The following is a 7,209-nucleotide window of genomic DNA, read 5'->3' as shown; positions in this document are numbered from 1 at the left end:
TATATGATTTTCATGACTGACAAAAGTCATTGTTTCAAAGTGGGGAAGCTTGGTTACACTGAACAGTGATAATGTTAAGTTACAATAAAACAAATAATTTGATGATAATAACGATGATAATCGGACTTTGATTGCAGGCTTGTCTTGTAAAAGTGAACTGATGGCGTGCGATCGTTGTGGCACAAAACCAACCACTTCCAACTTATTTACCTAGCTGAAACATAGATACAAACTTTAAATATTATTAGTAGATGGAATTAACAACTGTATTATTAAATGAAGACATAGTTAAGCTTGGTTATTCTTATTATTCAAATCAAGTTACAAGTAATGAAAGACATACAACACTACAGCGTAGTGGTCTGGATACGAAAGGTAGCAACAAGAAGGCTTACCATATTTCATTTTTTGCAAAAACGTAAGATGAACAAAGAGGCAAATAAGATATTATTTGGTTTCAAAGCTAAAAGTTCTGCTTTAACATAATTATTCGATCGTTAACATTGCTGGTCACACGAAACATGCCCAAATGGTAGTCAAGTTAGCTACATACATTGTATGTCCATCACTGCAGCACTGATGCATTCTCTGAGCTGTTCCAGTGCTCTTAGCAGGGGGTAAGTAAGTACTGACCTTAGTGAACGCTAATTCACCACTATGCACAATCCAGCAATGTTGAAGTATGCAGTTTACTTAATGATGAACATTGATGCTCTAGTGAGGATGTGCTCCATCTAGTTGGAAGATGAAACTCTCGGAATCAGCAGTCAGTTGTGGAAACAATCACAACTGCAATATATCAAGGTAAGAACTAGTAGGTAGACAGTGGCAGTTCATGCATGCTCTGCATTGTTGCCAATTTTCCCCACTCCCCCCTATGACGTTATGCACTGTTGCTAGATATCCCCCTCCTAACCCTCAGACATATAAATTGATGGGAAATTCAAAATTTGGATGGAAATTCAAAAAATCCAAGATCGTGCATTGTCATGTTTGAACTCAAGATGACTGACGAGCGATACTGGCCCACCCTGCATTGTTGCCAGACTCCTGGGCTGTCCCGTGACATCACTCACCTGAGAGAAAGGATGTTTGTTTCCTCTGCATGACTGCTTGTTATGCAAAAGGTGTCAGTCTGAGCCTGAGGTTCAGGGACAAAAGCCATTGTCTCACAAGGAGACTCATCCCCCCACCCCATTCATACTAGATCAAGGACAAAGGGTCTTTGTTTCTCCTGCAGGTCCAAGCCCATATGTGAGACAGAGCATACCACTCAGGACCTGTGGATATGTAAACACATTTTTCGCCCTACAAGTAGTAACCTACCTTCAACAATATGAAAAACCACTTATTATGTTTTCCCCGAAGCTATTATTCACTCAGGCATATTGGTTCCTGCAATCATGGTTGTCAGATGACTTATTTAAGTGTATAATTCAAGGTGGCCATCGGTATTCCCCTGACATTGCACACCACCTCCCTTGAGTTAAATTCCAGCTGCTTAAAATTTGAACTGTTCTCTTCTGACATCACCCTTTGTTTTGTATCTTTTGCACAATTTTTATGTCTTTAGCATCAGTCTGGAGGAAAAGGGCCGACCCAGGGCCGCCATTAGTACCAAAGTTCATTGTCAACCATGCACTGACTTCCAGGGCCATCCACGAGCCTCTGTGGAAACATGCAGAAGCCATATTGGACCGCCACCAGCAGCTGGAGAGAGCCATAGGGTTGTAAGTCACCAAGCTGCAGTACTCACTGCACCACATAAGGTTTTAGGAGACGTATAACTCTGGCACTATACCAACCATGTAACCGTGAGTCGGAACCCCGTCTGCCACATAGACGCACAGAGATGTATGCTACCGTTTCAGCTGTGTAATATGAAGTGAAGGATAGTAGTTTCGATTTTTGTCACTAGTATGGTGTTTGTAATGACACTACAGTCACAACCCAATGTGTTCTGAGACAAATTTTGGCATGAAAAATGCAAACAGCACATTTGTACTTTAATCCCTATTGAAAAATGACAGGGGAATTCAACAGTCGAAAATGACCTAAGCTACTTCGCTTGTAAAATTCAGAGCTATGATGGAAGCTATGATCATAGCCTGCTGCCACCAGCACCATCCAACACTCATCAAAATATATATATCCGCCATGCATTAACTATATTTGCGAATCACACATGCTTATACTTATTTGCAAGTCGAATCATAACTGTCAGAAATGCAATAAAAACATAAGATAGAAAAACAACTACATTTTACGGGAATATTGGTCTGTAACATTGTTGTGTTCAACATTTCAACACGAAACGCCGTCAACAGCTGCGGGTGCAGGGTCCAGACACCTCCTATAGGAAGAGAAATATAACTGTTTGGCCCAGTCCTGCATTCCTCCATAGTAGCACAGCTCACTCATATACATTCAAAAGACAATAATGGGGTTCAGGTATGTTGCCGAAAGGTTGGCACATTTACAGTCTGTTTTTGTGACTGTAAACAATTTGCTATCAATGTAGAACGCATGCACAGAATAGAGCATACATACAACAGAAGTGTAAATTCACTCTCCACCTGTGGGTCTTCTGCCTTTTTAAAACGAATATTGTACCAACAACACTGAATTTTACGGTGAAAACACTGAATATCCGGGAGAATTGTCAGATTAAGGTCTACCCAGGTTTTTCAATCATTCACAAAGAACGCATAATAGCTTTCAAAAGTTCGAGAATGGTTGTCAGTAAAATATATTTCTTGATGAGCAACACAGCAAACAGAACAGGTGGACATTAGTGTGTATAGTTCAAATATGTGGCAGTGCTATCCACTGAATTATCATGTTCAGGTGTTCCCATTTCTGCTACAGACTCAAAACCACAACAACCAGGAAAAAGAGAGTTCCACACACACATCTCTGGCGAACACTGGTACCAATGATAAAACAGTTTGTTTATGTTTCGTATAAAGCTAAGTACTTATTCCGCTCCTCCTGTACTTGACGAAGCCGGAAAACAACTTAACCGTAACTGTGAAGGGTTTTCATGATCATAATCGTAGCAAAAGTTTCGCTCAGTTTCATATACTTAGGAGTACTACATCTTTCAAGTAGGCTACATTATGTTTACGTATTTAACTTCTGAAATACCTTTCAGTTCTCTGAAAGTCTCGAGGATGATACTATTCACAGTGTTCACACATTTCAATCTTCATATCTCACAGTACATTTTACATTTCTACTATGACTCAGAACTCACAGAACAGGTGGAAATTAATAGGTGAGCTGTGACATATTGTAGTGCTGTCCACTGAATTATCGCATTAAGATTCCCACATTTCTATTACGAAGTCAAAACCCCCACAACTTGGAAGTTGGAGTTCCATACATATTCCTGATGAACATTGTTGTTAGCTGCTTTGGCCAGCTGGACATACATCTATAAACGCTTTATAGATACTTGACGTTTTTCCTCAGAACATACCGTAGATGGAGCTACTTGACAGAGAATATGCAATTGGATCTGATGGTTACAATAATTTTTCACCACTGCTAAGTTTACTTCATGTTACAAAATGCACAGTTCATTCTTAGTAGCTATAACCCAAGAAAAATTTTAACGAGTGAAGTGATATAACGATTTGCTACTGTATTTCTGAAATGCGAGTTCTTGGAAAATGAGATGTCTAATATGACAGTTTCAGCATCTGTTACCCTATAAATATAACTTGATGGACTTTCTAACGATACAATCGTACGAACAGAAGGCATTGAACCAGTTCAGAAATGTGTGGCCTTTCTTTTCCAAAACATTAATGCAAAAGTGGTAAACTATTATCTTAGCCTTTTGTCACAGTTCGTTACCATTACAAAAACGAGTATTATGATTACACATCTCACTGACCAATGCAATAAAAACGGACAGACACACAAAAACGGAAATAGACACATGCAGGACAGCAGCGTTTGAGGTTTGAACTTATGTAGCTTCGCCTCGAATGGAACAGATCACCTCGACCTCTCTTATAATAGCTGTCAAGCATATGGTTAGAGAAATGTGTGCATAATACCAGCAGAATCTCACCAATTCCTGTCACTGACTAAGAATCGCGATTTCGAAGTTTGGTATAACCATCCAAAAGGGGATATCCCCCTGTAGTTCATCAACACATAACTGCAACACCCTACAAGAACAAGCACATAGTGAAGGTTGCTGGTAGTAGAAGTGTCATGGGTGTATCTGTTAGACTACCATCACAGTGAACTACACTCCTGGAAATTGAAATAAGAACACCGTGAATTCATTGTCCCAGGAAGGGGAAACTTTATTGACACATTCCTGGGGTCAGATACATCACATGATCACACTGACAGAACCACAGGCACTTAGACACAGGCAACAGAGCATGCACAATGTCGGCACTAGTACAGTATATATACACCTTTCGCAGCAATGCAGGCTGCTATTCTCCCATGGAGACGATCGTAGAGATGCTGGATGTAGTCCTGTGGAACGGCTTGCCATGCCATTTCCACCTGGCGCCTCAGCTGGACCAGCGTTCGTGCTGGACGTGCAGACCGCATGAGACGACACTTCATCCAGTCCCAAACATGCTCAATGGGGGACAGATCCGGAGATCTTGCTGGCCAGGGTAGTTGACTTACACCTTCTAGAGCACGTTGGGTGGCACGGGATACATGCGGACGTGCATTGTCCTGTTGGAACAGCAAGTTCCCTTGCCGGTCTAGGAATGGTAGAACGATGGGTTCGATGACGGTTTGGATGTACCGTGCACTATTCAGTGTCCCCTCGACGATCACCAGTGGTGTACGGCCAGTGTAGGAGATCGCTCCCCACACCATGATGCCGGGTGTTGGCCCTGTATGCCTCGGTCGTATGCAGTCCTGATTGTGGCGCTCACCTGCACGGCGCCAAACACGCATACGACCATCATTGGCACCAAGGCAGAAGCGACTCTCATCGCTGAAGACGACACGTCTCCATTCGTCCCTCCATTCACGCCTGTCGCGACACCACTGGAGGCGGGCTGCACGATGTTGGGGCGTGAGCGGAAGACGGCCTAACGGTGTGCGGGACCGTAGCCCAGCTTCATGGAGACGGTTGCGAATGGTCCTCGCCGATACCCCAGGAGCAACAGTGTCCCTAATTTACTGGGAAGTGGCGGTGCGGTCCCCTACGGCACTGCGTAGGATCCTACGGTCTTGGCGTGCATCCGTGCGTCGCTGCGGTCCGGTCCCAGGTCGACGGGCACGTGCACCTTCCTCCGACCACTGGCGACAACATCGATGTACTGTGGAGACCTCACGCCCCACGTGTTGAGCAATTCGGCGGTACGTCCACCCGGCCTCCCGCATGCCCACTGTACGCCCTCGCTCAAAGTCCGTCAACTGCACATACGGTTCACGTCCACGCTGTCGCGGCATGCTACCAGTGTTAAAGACTGCGATGGAGTTCCGTATGCCACGGCAAACTGGCTGACACTGACGGCGGCGGTGCACAAATGCTGCGCAGCTAGCGCCATTCGACGGCCAACACCGCGGTTCCTGGTGTGTCCGCTGTGCCGTGCGTGTGATCATTGCTTGTACAGCCCTCTCGCAGTGTCCGGAGCAAGTATGGTGGGTCTGACACACCGGTGTCAATGTGTTCTTTTTTCCATTTCCAGGAGTGTATATACACCATCAAACTAATGTAGCATGGTTCAGCACTTGTACCACAGACATCCGTCCTGCTCCAAGACAGAAAACAGTTCGTTGTACTGGACAGCAAATGTCCAATATCTCAATGTACATAAGCGAGAGACATAAATATCAAATGTTTCGAAGGGTTATCTAAATCTTTTGTGATAAACACTGGTGTTTGTCGCATTGAATCTTATACCACAGTCAATTATAGCGTGAAAGTCTTATACTTGCAATTGTTGCAAATAGTTCTACACGCAGCAGAGTAGCCCTTTTGATTTGGACTGTGAACGTCACACATCTCAGTACACATAAATGACTGACATCAAGCGTTTAAATGGATTTCTAAATCATTTCTGATGAATTATAACGGATTTTGTTCAGGAATATGTTCTATAACAGTTCATAAAAGCTGTATGGTTGGTGTAGCGCATTTGGTAGAGTACTAGCGGCTCCTGTTCCACAGATTCAAATAGTAGGCCCAACAGCGAATTCAGTAAGGCAGATTTCCATGTTCCTGTAGTGGGTACATAGCCACAGTTCTCACCCAGCTGTACCACAGTGAACACAAAATCTTTTGATATGTGACGGTATTGTTTTTTAACCAACACAGATTTTTCGTTGTAGGTAGGCCTTGGTGTGATGGAAGTGTGACGATGTAGATGAAACGTTAAACTCAATCATTCTATCTACAAACAGAAGTGATCTAATTTTCAGGCTAGCACTGCATTTTCAGGTGATTCCTCACATAAATCGTGTTTCACATTACACGTAAGACATACAACATTTCTACTGGATTTCTAAATGGTGACAGATGGGCGTACTGAAGATGTGAGTGATATGTGAAACATGTTCGTAATAGATTGGTCGGGTGGTGGTACTTCGATTATACATGTTCCTATACGACTTCTAAATCATTTTCCAATGATTGCCTGTATCATTGCTCCAACAAAGGCGCTGCTATATAAGATCTTTCTCCAGGCTATGATAGTGGGAGTTGGAAGATGTTAAGTGAAACACCGGTGTGTGTGATATTGGTGAAATTCTACAAGCCTGCTAGGCTTGAGGACACTGAAATATGTCCAACTATGATGAACTGCTTCTGGCAATCGTCTAGCGTAGAGTTATTCAAGGTGATTAGGATTTTAATTTTATGTAGGCTGTTCTGAAATGTTTCGGACGACATTTGGACTTTGAGTATTCCATATGAAGCAGGAATGTGACGGGAAATTAAACGAATTCTGCACTGCACAGTGGAGACTAGATAACACTTCGCCCATACATATGTATGTTTCAGTAAAATTTAGAAAAAAAAATGCCCTTCAAAACTTAACAAAAGATGACGAAGCTTGATAGAGTCTGCATGATGAGCAATCCATGATAGCGATCCTAAGGGTACTGGTGCAGTCTGTATGGTTCTAAGTCTAGAATCGCCATCCTGAGTTCTAAACTTGGAACCATACAGACTGCACCACTTCCCTCAGGACCACTGACATGGATTGCTTATCAAGC

The sequence above is a fragment of the Schistocerca serialis genome, chromosome 2, assembly GCF_023864345.2.
Source record: "Schistocerca serialis cubense isolate TAMUIC-IGC-003099 chromosome 2, iqSchSeri2.2, whole genome shotgun sequence".
Taxonomy (NCBI): domain Eukaryota; kingdom Metazoa; phylum Arthropoda; class Insecta; order Orthoptera; family Acrididae; genus Schistocerca; species Schistocerca serialis.
The sequence above is the reverse complement of the archived record's forward strand: the minus strand, read 5'-3'. Positions refer to the sequence as shown.